Below are 16,060 nucleotides of genomic sequence, written 5' to 3' on the forward strand. Positions count from 1 at the left end.
AATGAATATATTTGTACCATGGCACTCTCTCCAGCTATGAGTTTCTCACAACCATACAATTTCCCCAAGAGAAAAGATAAGATTGCACTGTCATTAGAATGGGTAATCATTAGATTTATCTTTTATATAATTTGCAGCATCTTAAACTATTTTATGTAGCCTCATTACTGCCAAGAGTCCTCTTTAACTGAGATGATAAGTAAATAAAGTAGAAATTACACACCAACCAGAAGCTGGAATATGTTGTTTTAGTGTATGTCTGAGATCTCCCTTCAGCACACCTAATCTGCACAGCAGTTACCATTATTTCTACTTCAATGAGCATCTCCTAATTGCTGTGCTATTGCTTGTAAAGAAACTATATTATTAAAGTCCACTACTCATGACTTGTTGCACATCTACTCACAAAAAACTTTTATTGCATCAGCTTTTAATCGATTTCAAATGGGATGATCAGAGGAAGGGCCCCTCCTCGAATATGTTTATTGCCATTTCCTAATGTCAGTGTATCCTTCTAGCAGTCAAGATGCATTCATAATTTATTCAGCGACCTGAAGATTTTATTAAACTAAATCTATTTAATTCTCCATGATGATTTTGGTGGCTTTTTGTAATGAACAACAATTAGAAACTCCAAGGACTCAGAACTTGCTTTTAGTTGTTAATGTTTTGTGCTGTATTGTTGGTCTGCTGCCAGAAAATGATCCACAGAGCATTAAAATTTTGTGTTAATATCATCTTTACACATGCAATATTGCTCAGTGTAAGATGAGATTTCCATAGGCTTCTTTCTGTTTGTGTTAAGTGGTTTTTTGATTCGTTATAATAGTTAGATTTATGAGGCTAAAATATGGGACTCTGGGTGAAGGCTTTAAAATCTCAAGAACTTTATGCTTCCTTTCCTTTGGATAGTCTAGAGCTGGACAATAATATCAATTGGTTTTTAGTCAAGGTGAAACAAAACTGCCTGTGGTCACTGAGTGAATTATAAAAAGGGAATAAATTTTAAAAATACGATGGATTAGATTCTTCAGTAATCAAATTGTACCTTCCACATACTATTTAAAACAATATGGGTGGTGGGGCTTACTTAAGTATTGGTCAACCATATGAAAAGATAGATATATGCTTCAGGAGTTGTAAGTTATTATGCATTTGCTCACTTGTGGCATTTATAAAGATTATCATTAATAGTAAATTTCCCCCAACACACCTAATTCCAATGAGTACAGTCACGGCCACAGTGATTCTCAGTCTATCCTGGACTAACCATGACAGCAGTCCAATAAGACCATATCATCCAGTGATGCCATGGGAGCCTCTGTTTGTACCTTATTGTGTTTATGTAGTGACAAAACCAACAATGCCTTTTTCAGACATATTACTGTTGGTAAGCAATACATGACTGTATTTGGCTTTTCTAGGACTCCTAAGATCATCAAAATGACCCATTCAAACTAAAAATATTTAAATATTTGCAAGAGTTGAAAAGCATAAGTGGCCAAATTTGTCTTTGACTAAATTCTCTATTTAGAAAAGATATGTATGTAGTGGTAAAATAATTTGGCTCTACCAACTTGGAAAACTGTACTCACTATATCTAGCTGACGCAGATAGTCACATTTCCTAAATCAGTCGGTACAGTTATCCAAGTCAGTCGGTGATCTGATCTTGTCCCACATACTTCAAAGGGATGTATCCATCCTCTAATCTAGGAACTTCCAGGTAGGTCTGTTTCAGAATGAGTCATATAAACTCCTCCACCTCCCCCCTCCAACATTCCTTTGCCTATCATCCTGCTCAAGCCTAAAGCTAAAAACTTCAGATTGCCTTTATTCTAAAAATTTAGTTTCTTTAAAAATAATATCAGACTGTTGAGAGGAAGATCACCCCAGGCTAGAAAAGCAAGGGTGAAAACCCTGCAACATTTCCTGTATTAACCTTTGCTTAATGTTTTGTCTTCAGCTTCCCCCAAATGTCACAACAAGAAAGAAACATAAGAACTCTGCCTCTGAATTTCCCACAAAAAGAATACTAAAGACATCATCTATGCCCATAGAGTATGCGGATTAAAGGTTGAGATTTGTAGTCATATCACCAAGATTCAAATTCTGGCACAATCATGTACTACCTGGATGACCTTGTGCAATATTTGATGTTAATTTCCTTAGCTGTAGTGAAATGAACATAGTCATAATTCCTACCTCCTAGACTTCTTGAGTGAATTGACAGTGTTATTTCAAGTAAGGCCCCTAGGACAGTACCTGCCAAGTAAGAAGGGCTCAATAAATGGTGGTTATTATTCATTCAATGGGCTGATATTTATTCACTGCCCACTATATTTTAGACACTATTTGAACACTGGAGATTTAGAAAAATTGGTGAAAATATCTGCATGCTTGAGGTCTATTTCAGATAATAGATAAATAAATAAATTAAATATCCTAGTATAAAATCCATGTTATATTAGATAGCTTGAAAGCTACAGAGAAGAAATTAAGATAGTAGGGCTATGAGAAAAACGCTGAAGTTGTGATCACGAGTGCAGACACAGGAGGCCTTACTGGGACGGTAACATCTTAGTGTAGGCCTGATGGAGATGAAGAATGAACCAAAAAAGACATTTGGAGGAAGTGTGATTTGCACAAAGTTAACAGCAAGTACAAAAGCCCTGAGGCAGAGCATGCCGATGTGTTCAAGAAATAGCACAATAAATACTAGCTGCTAGTATTTGAGATGTTTGCATTCCTAAGCTTCTTTAAGAGAAAAGACAAGGTCTATTACTTTCTTTCAATTCTCATGAGGCTAAGTTCAGTACTAGACAGAAAAATAAAAGAACACTGCTTAGAATAAATTTTTAACTATGTATCAAAATGACCCCACTTATTTAGAACCCCCCCTTTAACAAAACTTTTGAGGCTGGATCCCTGGAATCTGCATTTTAATAAGTGCTTCAGGAATTATTGGTAAATATATGTTAATTTGATTGATTCCTTTTTATTTCTGGACAGATCCATGAGTCTGCATTACTCCAACCCAGCGCCACAGCCACCCTGTAGACAGATAAACTTGGAGTCTACTTTGGAGAGAGGTGCAGTGTTTGATAAAAGCCAGAAAGCATGCTGGCTTACATTTACATTGGATAAAATACCAATTCCATTTAGCTACAGTATAAAATTCTTCTTTTATTTGCATGGCAGATCAACCATATAAGGCATAATAACTTCTTTCAAAAGTTCATTGCTAGTCCCATACTAGCTTCTCCCAGCAGGGATGGCTGGCAGCTCTTTGCGCAGTAAGTGGAAAGCCGTAGTCTGTCAAAGCATCAAGCACTAATGAAATAAACAAAAACTTTCCTTACCTGAGGCAGGTGCCAAAACCTGCTACTTTAAGTGCCCCCACTGGACACAATTTAGACTTGCTTTCAAACATTAAAAACAAATAGGTTCTCCTAAGTGCAATTAAAACTAAGCCACACATCCACTGTATTGATACTGATGGAGTTACTTTGATTTTAAGGCACTTAAGAGTTATTCCTGAGAATATCATATAATTTGTTAATTATTGTCTTATACTAATATATGATAAGGAATTTCAAAAACAGTTACGAGAGTCTTAGACTTTCCCAAATAATCTTAAATTAACATTTCTCCAAAGAACAAAGTACTTGCTGTGCCATCATTGCACAGTATGATTTAATTTAAATGATTAAATGCACTCTCTTAATAAGATGTATTTCCATATTAAAAATACTTTACATCACTTTCTGTTCCATAGCTCCTTCTCTCTACCTGAAAATAAAAGCTTAATTCTCAGCCATGACAATTCTTTTACTATTTTGACTTAAAGGCTGTATTGGAAAGGTTTTATTCTATTTAGTGATTTAAGACAACTTGAAAAGGCCCCTTACCCAAAAATATCAAAAGTTCCTACCATTAAAAATAAATTTACACTGTGGGCAAACTTTGATAGCAGCATGAAAGACAGTATTATTAATAAATATGCCAGGACAATGGGTTTAACCCAGGATTTTTCTCCAGCAAACTTCGATGTATAGTTATTCTATCAACAGGCATCCTTTCAGGCCTGGAGCAACTAAACATCAAAGTTTGCAGCTTCAGGAATGTTCTTAGCACCACGGCTCATAATATCTGAGCAAGACCAGTTGCTACGAATAGTAGGCCCACATCACAGGCCAGTAATCCTTGGCAAAGAGAGGCTAGGATTGGGTATCACAACATGAGAGAACAGGGCAGTGAAAGACAGTGGAAACCAAAGCACATGAAGTTGTTAGAATCATGATGAATGCTTAAAAGGGTACTTAGGCACATGAACAAGAGAGGAGATATATAATACACATTTTGTCTACTTCTCGTTTCCCCAAAATGAATAAATTCCCATATCTGTATAGTATTCAAGGCCCTAAGGTTTTGCCCTACACCGGTGGTGGCAAACTATGGCACGCGTGCCTCAGCAGGCTGTTTGCGTCATTGAAAGCTCTAAAAGGTTCGCCATCACTGCCCTAGCCCTTCACTTACCTCCATTATTTTTCTTTTAGACCAGTCTTCTCTTTTCTTCTTAAGTTCCCAAGCCCTAAGCAATTACTTCAGATGCATCTCTCAAGCCCACACATAAGTACCTTTGCTTCCACTAAGCAGAATGTACCCCGGACTCATTCTTAACACAACCCAAGAAGCCATTAGTGATTTATTATTACTGTCCGAGGAAAGGAAAGTTGTTTATTCCTGATTTTAACCTTGGCCTAGACTAATGTCACGACAACTAATAATGACATTGTGAGCTGGGCACAGTTGCATCTTCCTGTAATTCTGGCACGCTTGTGTTATGAGAATTTAGTGAATTCTCTGTGAAACACATAGCTGCTTCTAGTTTTCTTGACATTACAAAAAATTTTTCATCGAAGAAATTACTAAAATGTGCAAGAATATAAGCTGCATAATAAAGTCAGCTAGGTGAACCTGTTTTGCTCCTTTAACACAACGCCTGGCACTTAGTGGATTCTTACTAAGGATTTGATGACAGAATGATAGAGGGAAAAACCTTCAAGAAATACTGCCACCTAATAAATCAGTGATGCACAGAAGCATAGAAAAGAAGCTAATTTGCTTATGAAGAGCTAGCAGTTGATACAGAGAGAGAAAAGAACTAGCATTTCAGCTCAACCTTAGAGTATAGCTAGAAATTTAAGTGAGCAGGAAAATGCAGAAGAAGCACTCCAGGTACAAAAAGCAGTAAGAAATAAGGTGTGGAAGCCCATTGGCTTTTGAAAACAGCATGATACAATATAGTGTACATTTGGGATACTGGTGTAAATCTGAAAGAGTAATAGGCTAAAACTATGAAAGACGTGTAAGCATGCTAAGAAACCCAGACTTAATCATGTAAGAAAGAGAGAAGGGCAGAAAAGAAGATCTCATTAAACATAATTACACTTTGACATATTTCTTTAAGATTCAACAGAAAAATGTGTATGGATATTTATTTGGGAATGTTTAGAGTAAAATTTATAATATTAAAAACTCTAAATAACACAAATGACCATGAGATGGGAAAAGAATGATGGTCCGTATATAAAATTCAACCACTCAAAATGATGATAATCTTTATTTATTGATATAGAAAAAATATCCATATTGTAAAAGAGTAGGAAAAAAGGTCACAAAATATGCAAAGCACGATCTGTTTTGTTATTTTGTTTTAGTGATATATGCATAAGAAGAGTCTGTGAAGATATATGCCAAAGTGTTTGAAATGTTCATTTCTGGTAGTGTGACTCTAATAAAAAAGATTAGAAAATAATTTACTGTATTAAGATATATGTTTGTTTATGTACATATTCTACCATTTACAATATATATGATTTTTATAATCAGAAAAGGCAATAATACCTTTTTATTTGTCACAACACTTTGTGAAGGAGGCATTGTAATTGTCTTCATTTCATTTATTTAATTTATTTTGTGTGTGTGTGTGTGGTACCAGGGATAGAACTCAGGTCATTGCACTTGCAAGACAGGCCACTGAACCACTAAGCTAAATTGCTGGCCCTTTATTTATTTATTTTTTTTTAAATGGTTTTTTTGAGACAGGGTCTCAGTATGTAGTTGAGACTAATCTGGAACTCACTATGTAGCCCAGGCTGGTCTCGAACTCACAGCAATCCTCCTGCCTCAGCCTCCCAAGTGCTGGGATTACAGGCATGTGCCACCATGCCTGACTCAATAATACCTTTTTAAATGAGTTAATTTTATGACAAGTTTACTTGCCAAACAAGATTTACTTTATCTTTCTCTTTGTCTGTTTCTGTTTCTGTTACATTGGTTATAAGTAACTAGATCTAACTCCATGGTCATCTTCGCTATGGCTGGGAACACTTCAGCTCAGTTGGCTTAGCTGTTCCTCAAAAGCAGAATGGGGTTAAAAGAAGGTTGACAAGGAAGTAGTATTCCACATGCTGAATAATAATCATGACTGGAATCAAAGGTCCAACTGAAATCTAGTAAGAGTATTAAATGAGGAAAAGTCACTAGAGCCACGGGGCATTGTAAAGACACAACACAAGAAAGAAAGTGAAGGGAAGTCTGAAAAGAAATACAATTGAGCTGAACAATCATGTGGGAAAGAAACCTTCACAACCCAAAAAGGACAGTGTAAACCTGCAATAATTGTAGACTGCAGTCAGAAAAGTGAGATTATGTTTGTCAGAGAACAATAAACTGACTCTATAGGGACCAATGAGAGCCTACACAAGGGCTATAAACTGGGTACATGTCCAAGAAATGGGGACTGGACAGATCTGTTGATTTAATTAAATTAAGAATTGTGGAGAAAGAAAATACAAAATTACATATTTGTCAAATTTAAAAGTGTGAATAACTGGGGAAATTGAATGCTTACAATTCCCACCAAGAAGCAGCAAAGAAAGCAAGCTCTTTAGGGAGTATGTACATACTTTCCTTTTAATTTTTTAAAGATGTAAATAAATAACACTATATTGTTATCATAACTGTGTAATTATTTGTACCATAAAAAAGTCAGAGTTTACTACTATATCTTCAGTGGGGATAATAGTGTTGGGAACATAGTAGATATATTGTAATAAATTTCAATTAATGAATCTTATTTAAAAATTGTGTAATTGGTTTAGACAAATATAATACATCAGAAAATGAAAATAATGATTCTAGCAAAATACGTTGAATTTAATAATCTAGATATGAAGTGTGAATAATTGAGAAGATATTCACATTTGATGGTGAAAGGTAATAAAGTTGAAGGACTCTCCTACTTTCAGCATTCTATGATACTGGGTGGAGTAAAATAAAAAAGCATGGGTTTGGAAATCAAGCATTTCAGTCCAGGATTACCCCTTAACACTATGACCTTGAATGAATAAATTACGTGAGTTGTTACTAAAAGTCTCAGTTACTTATCCTTAAAATTAAGATAACAGGATGGGGGATTTGGCTCAGTGGTTCTGCTGCCTGCCTCTCAAGTGTAAGGGGCCTATTTGAATCCCTGGTACCAAAAAACAAAAAAGATAATAACATGACATCTATGATATTTTAATATCCAAAATAGATCACATATTATATATATTATCACTCAAAATTCTAAAGCAGTGTTATTTTTATATGGAAGGGGATTTGAGGAATGGGCAACAAGTTTAACTCCTTATATTTGGCTGAACAAAGGTCTTAAAACTTGAGTAGTGCACTAAAAACACTGAGTAGTTGCATTATATCGATCTCCTTACAAACATTATCGCTTTACTTTGAAGTATAAACACTACCCTAATTTTATGGATAAGGAACTGATACTGAAACAGGTGCAGTAGCTTGCTCGTGGTCACATGTCAGAATCTGGTGAAGTTATTTACTTAGCATTAAACTGTATTATGACCTCACTTGAACTAAGTACATTCTCAAACACCCTGTTTCCCACTAAGGTCACAAGTCTGAACTACTGAGCATTAAACTCCAGCCTGTCTTTTTTAAAAGGATACAATTTAACCCATGAAAAATGCCAATCTTCAAAAACCCAGGTTATTGAAAAATTAATCAAATTAATCACATTATAAAAGGAACAATTTTATAAATAGAATCACAAGGAAAGTGATATCTGTAGAGAACTACACTTCTGTCAGTAGCCATCATTCAGCACAAGTAAATATTTAAAATGTTATAGTGGCAAGGTTAAGAAGAAAGTTAAAAGCCACAACAGCTGCTAACTGTATTCACTCTATGTAAAAAGCATCTCAAATGTAGAGAAAAAAAAAAGAGTAAAATTATTGTGTCTATATTTTGTCTGTATTCAAATGAGCAGTTTAATTACCATAGAAATGGGGATTTGACCCTACACATATACAAACATACAAACTATCCTAAATATTACTTTCCAGAGAATTGAAATCTGGAGCAAACAGCCTCATTTTGTCATCAATGTCTCCTGATTTCAGTGAAGCATAAAACCACCTAAGTACAGGAAGGCAAATGGTAAGAGAAGACTTGTCATTACCCAGCAGCAAGCACTGTGTTATTGCATCTGACCCTGAGTTCTGCATGGTCACACACCTCTACATCCAGTGCCCAGGGTATAATTCATCATAAATGAAAATGTTCTTGGTAAAGGTGGGGGAGGAGTCAGTGGTCACGACTAGAGCCGGGATTTATGGCATTATAATAAGTTAATTAACTGCTGCACTCACCACATTTTAAAGAATGAGGATAGCATCTAAACGTACATGCTTATTAGGAAGGATATCTCAAGGCATACCAAGTGCTTGTTAGGGAAGGTGTCTTAAGATGAATTAAAATATAGTTTTATGAGGTCTAGGCCTGCACATTAATCATAAGAACTAGAGTATTATAGGCTAATGGAGCCATAAAGATTTGATTGGGTTACATTTATGGGCATATGCTGAAATTTCAAGCTTAGAAATATTCAAGCAGTACTAATAGGAATAAGGTCCCTCCCAAAATAACCAGCACACCTAGATATTTGGAAAAATTCTGAAATAGTGAATAGCAGGTTAATACATTTTTTTTTAATTTTCATGAAATGTTTTGAATTGTTTCCATGTAGTCCTGAGAAATTATTGCAAAAAAAAGTCTAAAAAGGCTTTTATAAAAAACTCTAATACACACACAAATACTCTAATGCACAAAAGCAGAGTGAAAATATTCAGAGACATTTTACATGAGAAAAAAATCTAATCAAGAGAAAAGGATAAAAAATTCACAGATTTTTAAAATTAGAAATGGAAAATAGCAAATAAAGATCCTGGAGTTCATATGGTTGTGTGTTAATAAATTTTAAAACATTAATGAATTTAATGCTTTATGTAAATTAAAAATATCAAATTTAGCAAAAGGGGTTAAAAATTGTAAAAATAAATTGAAGAAGTTATCCATGAGTCGTATCCTTGTCCTGAGAAAAGGATTTCAGTGCCATAATAGATTTCCTGGTAAATGCCCTCAAATCCCTTCAAACTTTTAGAGAACTTTCCCAACTTAAAGGACCTCCTTCAGAAAGATTAAAACTAATCCAGGTAATTCTAAGAACTATATCATAATTTTTATTCATTTAACTGAAATACTAAAGAAAACCAGCTGAAATTCATTTACGAGTGTATAAATACTTAATGAGTGTATAAATACTTTTTGCCAACAAAAAACTCAGTAATACAGGAAAAGTTAATCTTTTTCTTCTGGCCAAACACTATTTAGGAATCCAAGAATGGTTTAAATTACAAAGTCTAAAAGAAAAAAATATGAGATAATGAAAAAACGGAAATAAAGTGTTTGTAAATGGAGGGGAGGAGGGGGTGAAAGGAGGGCAGGGACAAAGGGAAAAAATGAGAACCAAGACCTGTCATGTGAAGATACTAGATTCCAACAATGAATGTAACTCTACTGTATACCTAGATTGTACCAACAAACTCAATAAAAAGAAAAAAAATTATAAAGTCTAGTAGTATATGTCATTAGTAGGTTTAAATTCCAATGAAATAAATCTAAAAAGAAATAATCTCAAATTGTAGTATATTTTATCTTAAAGATAGTTAATTCAAACCAGCCAACATTTTACTTAACAGTGATAAAATTAATAATTTACAAAAACTAATTGATACAAATATGCTAAATTATTATTTTATTTAATATTGACATTATTAATAACATTCATTTAATTCATATTATAAAATAGTTTCTTACAATATTTGAGGCGCTGGCCAAATGTATAAGTGTTTTATTATGTAATATTGCAAGAGTTATTGAGGCATAAAAGACAAACAAAATTAGAAACATTAGGAAGATTAAAATATTATTTAGAGCTGACCTGGTTTTAGGATATAAAAACAAAGAAATCATGTGACTATTTATTTGAATTTATTAAAATTTGTATACTAGCAAGACAACAAATAAAATATTTTATATACTACATAACAATGTGACATAAAAAAGTAAACCATAAAGAGATCTTACAGTCACAAAGTAAAATGTAATCTATTAAAGCAAGAAATGTGTCATATGATGGTAAATGTAACACTGAAAGATTAAAAGGAAAAAATTGAAAGAAAGAAGAAACTAAACTGTTCTACACTGGTTAAGCTTCCCTGGCATAGGAGCCGTGCCGGGGATGGGTGGGGCACACTTCCGGGTGTCTGGGTCACGGGACGTGGCCTTGGGGTCCGTATCCGGTGCCTCCCTGCTTCTTACCTGACACTGTTCACCTGCTCTGCTTCTAGGCCTACCTTGGAGTTAGCTGACATCTGAAACCGTGAGCCAAATTAAACTTCTCCTCCCTTCAGTTGTGGGTCAGGTACACATAGCTAATACGAGTTCTTAAATGAGAAGATTAATATTTATAAAATATGTTTTTCTATTTTTGGTTAACATGTATTAATTGTATTATAAGGTCAGTGTGACATTTCAATACATACATATACTGCACATTGATAAAATCCCTTTATCCACCCTGCCCACCTTTTTTCCAACTGCTCATAATCATTGTTCTACATTCAGGTCAACTTTTTTTTTTAAATTTCCACATATAAGAGAGAACATGCAACCCATTTATTTTACTTAACACAAAGTCATACAGTTCATCCATTATGCCACAAATCATAGGATTTTGTTCTTGGTGGCTGAGTAATGTACCATTATGTACATAAACCACATTATTTTTATCTATTCATCCGCTGATGGGCACCTAGGCTGATTCCACATTTTGGCTAAAGTGAGCAGTGCTGCAATATACAATGGTCATGCAGGTGTCTCTCAGGATGCTGCTTTTGTTCCCTTTGAATATATACCCGGAAGTGCCATATGTGCACCATGTACAGCTGAGCCATGTTTTAGATTTATAAGGAAACCTCCGTACTATTCTCCATAAAGATTTCACTAATTTACATTCCTGCCAACATTGCACAAGATCCTTTTTCTCTACATCTGTCTTACTTTTCTCATTGCTAAGACAAAATATCTGACACTCTAGGTTAAAGGAGGCAAGGTTTTATTTTGTTTCACAGTCTGTAGAGGTTTCAGTCCATAATCAGCTGGCTCCAAGGCAGGATGGCATGGCAAAGAGGCACAGAGCAGACGGGAGGCAACAGCAGACAAGCAGCCAGCAACAACAGCAGCCCTCTTTCTGTCCCTTATATTCTGTCCATGGTGGGAAACTTAATGCTCGCATCACACAAGGAATCATTCCTAGCATCCCATCCTTAAACTCTAAATCCAGCCGCCTCTGAAAAGCCTACCTATGACTGCATGAGGCTTGGGTGGGGGACATCTAGGTAGAGCTACAACAACATCCTTGCCAGCATGTTATTTTTTGGTATTTTGAAAACAGCCATTCTAAATGGTATGAAATTATATCTCATTGTAGTTTTGATATGAATTTCCCAATGGCTAAAGATATTGAGAACTTTTCCTATATGAATCAACCATTTATATCCCTTCTTTTGAGTATAAAATTTAAACTTGAATCTCCATGAAACTTGTCTGAAGTTAACCTAATCATTCTAAAATCAACTAGAGAAAATAAAGCATAAACTAAAATAATGAGGGTTTATTGGCAAGAATAAGAAAAAATAGAGCAGGAGAAAACAGCTCACTCCGAACATACTCCTTTAAACGTATATTATCAGTTTTTGCGTAGACAGGTGAGCTATGTGGGAGGAAAGGTAGGATTATAAGCAAAAATAAGTACAAGAAGAATAAAAGATCACTCTATTTTAAGCTTCCGAAGAATAAAAAGTTATTGGAAGCCTCTAAAGCAAAATTGAGATATGAAAAAAAGGAAGAGGAAAAGACAGGATAAAACGGTGGAAATTATTTATAAATGAAAATAATTATTTAAAGGAAGAAAAGGAAAAGATAAAGGGATGGAGAGGGAAAGAGAGAGAGAAAACTAAAACTACACCATGGTAAAAGAACAGATTCAAGTAAATAAAAACTAAAAAGGAAAAACTATTCAGAAAAATAAAAAGCAGATAAAAACACAGCAAACTGAGGAAACTATTAGTAGGGCATGCATCCATTTAGAGGGTTGATGACTGACCCTTACATAGAGTTTAGATAGACCAGCACACAGGCCCTGGGATGAATGGGAATTTAGAGGCCACACCCAAGACATTAAAGGACGACAGTACAGGTCCCAGGTGGGACAGGTCAGAGGAGTGCAGGTGCATGGGCAGAATGGAGGGAAAAAAACAGGAGCACAGCAAGCATGTGCAGGTTGGAGACATTGCTCAGGTTGAGGGAGGGTGGCTCTAGCAGAGTTTTCTTATGCAAAATTGTGGTTCTGGTATTAACAATTTTTGGCTCTTTTCAGGAGAAACCAAAAATTCAGATCTTGAACACTGTCCAAATTGTTCAACGATGTACTGTCAAAACAAAGTACACACACTGAGCTACATTTTATGGATTTCCCCCAGTTTATAATCCCTATTTAACATGAACAGAAAGTTAATTACTAAATAAATATTATTAGTAAAAATGAATTAAAAATATGTTGAGGGTCAACTACTCATCTTGTTTTTGGAGTTAGTCTCGTGAATTTCTTCTACATCAGGAAATCTTTATGATATAAGCAATTTCAAAAGCAAGAAGAAGCAGTGACAGCCACTGGCTGCTGTCACTTGAATACCCACTGGCTCACCACCTCGCCACGAGTGATGCTGAGCTCCTGTGTCACAGCCCTTAACGCGCTCATATTTTATAATGAGTATACTTAGCAGAAGTGGTTTACCACCCCCACCAGACTGTGAATTCCTTTGAAGAATCAGTATGTCTTCCCATGAAACCAAGTGCTCCTGTAGGCCATACTTTTATTCCCTGCAATTTTAGGGTTTATAAAGAGTTCTGTATGCAGTAGACACCTCCATACGTGCTTGTCAAAGCTATTCTGTTATGACTATGAAATCCTAAACTTTCTGTTACAAGGAAACTGAAAGTGGAGTAAAATTTGTAAAGGTAATTTAGAAGTCCGAACTACGCATCACAATTTCCTAGTGCTCAGTGCTACACTGCAGCATTCTGCTTTCCCTAAAGAAGTGACAAAAACACTGAAAGATTAATCAATCCAGATATGTGCTAATCACTCTCACAGTTAATTTGAGCAACAGAAAAAGAAGTCAGTACTCTTAAATTAACCCTGCAGAGACATTAGCATAGAAACACAATACAAATCCATGTTGACACCCAGAGTTCTGCACAGTAACTACACCCAAAACGCAAGTATATCGCACATGTCTTCTTGAAGAAACTGCAAAACAACTTTTACCATTATCAAGTCACAAAAGATTTCTACCATAGGAATTATCCTGGACTGCCATGTCTAACATTTACAGTTTGGGCTAGGAAAAAAATTATTAATTCTCAAGATCGAAAGTAGAAGGGCAGAATTTATAATGACATTCATTGCTACTCAGATTATGAGCTTTGCGGGGGTCATAGCCTTCTACATATTCCCTAACATTGTTTCTATCTAAATGTCTCCCCAGGAGCCTCACATGCTCATAGGCAGGCTTTTGGAAGGTGACTGGGAAATGGGAGTATTATAAACAATTTGCTTTTAGGAAGTAGGGTCTAGTAGGAAGAGGCAGGTCACTCTGTGTATCACCTAGAAGGGTATCTCTCGCTTCCTAACTTCTCCCTTGATTCTCTCTGCTTCCTGGACACCATGAAGTGAGCAACTTTTCCTCCTCTATGCTCCTCTTCTATGCTGTTCTGCCCTAGAATCATCCAACATGGGCTGTAACTATAAGTCAAACTAAACCTCTCCTCCTTTAACTTGTGAGCTTTAGGTATTTTGTCCCAGTGATGACAAAGTGACTAAGACACCCTCTTTGTCTACATGTCTGTCTCCTTCCATGGATTAGAAGTTCCCTAAAGTGAGAAGACACACAACATGTTCCTTGACTGCCTTGTATAATGATTTGCATTTGCTTAGTGTGCACTCAAGATCTTCTCACTATTAGAATATATTATATTTTATTCCTATGTCACAATATTTATTATACATGTTCTTAATATCACTTTTGGTTTCTCACACTAGAAAAACCATGTGATATTTGAACCATGTGTATCCAATTACTTCACTAAGACTATGATCTCAAGGTGCATTTTATTATACAAGGTAGAGTATACCATGCCAACATTACAAAGTTTTCAATGCCTCACATGTAAATCATCTGCATCCATCATATTTTTCAATATAAAATATAGAGGATAAAGGAAGAGTGATGTCAGAGAACTTAGTTGAAAGCCAGTAAATAGGTTCCTCTTTTAATCTAGAATTTTGTCTACAGAGCACCCTTAAAATAAAGTGAAAACTGATAATACATGAGATACTAAATGCTGGGGCACAAAAAAAACCTAAGTTACTTATTCTGAAATATCGGCTGAATGTAGTAAATTGCTCTTCAATGTAATTATTCAAATATAGGAATTGGATCATTGTAACTCTAACTCATAACAGACATTACTCACTTGTTCATTTGTGATACACTTTCAAGACTGATGTTAGAGGAAGGCAAAAAGCCATCACTAGGGTTATGAACATACATACAACATTGCTTATATCCCAAGAAGATTTTACTCTGAAAAAGACAGGGTGGATATAGTTGGAGTGTCAGTTTTTCTTAGTCAGAGTTGGTATGAAGTTATCGACTCAATGATATTTATGAAGAATTGCTCACATTTATTTTCTACTTTCCTGTGTCAGAAATTCATCTCCAAGAAACAATCAGCATCATGATGACATGGTAAAAGTTTGAAGAATAATAGATATCATCTTGCTCCTCTCCCCTTTTACATATTAAAAAAGAAGTTCCACAAAAGTTAAGTGCCTTATTCAAAAATTACATACAACTTCGGTAATAGATCTGTGAAAGAACAATAGTTTCCAGCCTTCTTTTTTGAAGATACAGAATGGATATATTTTAAGAAATAAGGTAATGCCTACGTTTGTACAGAAAATATAAATTGCTTCTTACATTAACATACCTAACTGTTGTGTTCTTGCCTTTCAATTGACTTTTAGCAATTCTAGCTCAGATACAGTCTAGTGACCTCCTACAACAAAATATATGCCTCTTTATACATATTTTATAGTTTGTTTTAAGTTATACTTTACAAGGTTTCTAAGTTTTTCTCTGGTATCTTTGGTATACTGATTTTACTTAATAGCAGTAAAATAATGACAAGAGCAAAAAATAAAATAACAGTCCTTGATCTAAGCCTGTTTAGTGTACCAAAGAAAAAAATACATCAAGGCTGGAGGCACATGAAAACATGTCAATCAGATGTAATTGCTCTCCAAGAGAAACACTTTTCAGTAGGTAAAAAAGAACTCATCCTGAACACAAGGCTTTGTAGCAGCAAGTAATGTACTAATGACAAGCTCAGTTTGTTATTCTCATACTTGCTGTTCAAGATAAACATCTGATTCAACATGACAGAAAAGGACAGCCAGACCAAGTTATAGCTCTTAAACAATTACAAAAATGGTAAAGAGAGCACATATAAATTTT

This window comes from Fukomys damarensis, unplaced genomic scaffold (assembly GCF_012274545.1).
Source record: "Fukomys damarensis isolate Sample0158 unplaced genomic scaffold, DMR_v1.0_HiC HiC_scaffold_33, whole genome shotgun sequence".
NCBI lineage: Eukaryota > Metazoa > Chordata > Mammalia > Rodentia > Bathyergidae > Fukomys > Fukomys damarensis.